Source organism: Penaeus monodon, chromosome 22 (assembly GCF_015228065.2).
Source record: "Penaeus monodon isolate SGIC_2016 chromosome 22, NSTDA_Pmon_1, whole genome shotgun sequence".
In the NCBI taxonomy this organism is placed as follows: domain Eukaryota; kingdom Metazoa; phylum Arthropoda; class Malacostraca; order Decapoda; family Penaeidae; genus Penaeus; species Penaeus monodon.
In genome coordinates this window covers 38,917,106-38,917,565 of record NC_051407.1, presented here as the reverse complement: position 1 = coordinate 38,917,565, position 460 = coordinate 38,917,106, and positions in this window count along the sequence as shown.

The window sequence follows — 460 nt, the reverse complement described above, 5'->3', positions numbered from 1 at the left end:
ATTAATCTCCCTCAGCACTTCACCGTCATCTAGCTCCTTCTTCTATCTTCACACCCACTTCTCTCCTCTTTTTATCACTCGCTTCACCTCCTTCTCCCCTCGCCACCTGTGCCTCTCTCCATCTACCCCCTAATCCCCTTTCCCCTCCCCAGGCTTCCCCTCGCCTTCCCCTTTTGGCTAAGGAGCAAACTATTCCTAGCGAGACGCCTGCCACATTTTGCGGGTTGAGGCTCATGGCTTCAAGGGGGATGGGGGAGGGAGTGGGAAGGGGGGAAGGAGGGGGAAAGGGGGGAGGGTAGGGAGGTGGGAAAGGGGGGAGGGGAGGGAGGGGGAAAGGGGGGAGGGTAGGGAGGGGGAAAGGGGGGAGGGTAGGGAGGGGGAAAGGGGGGAGGGTAGGGAGGGGGAAAGGGGTGAGGGTTGGCAGGGGGAGAAGGGATACAAGGAAGAACATGGAGCATAA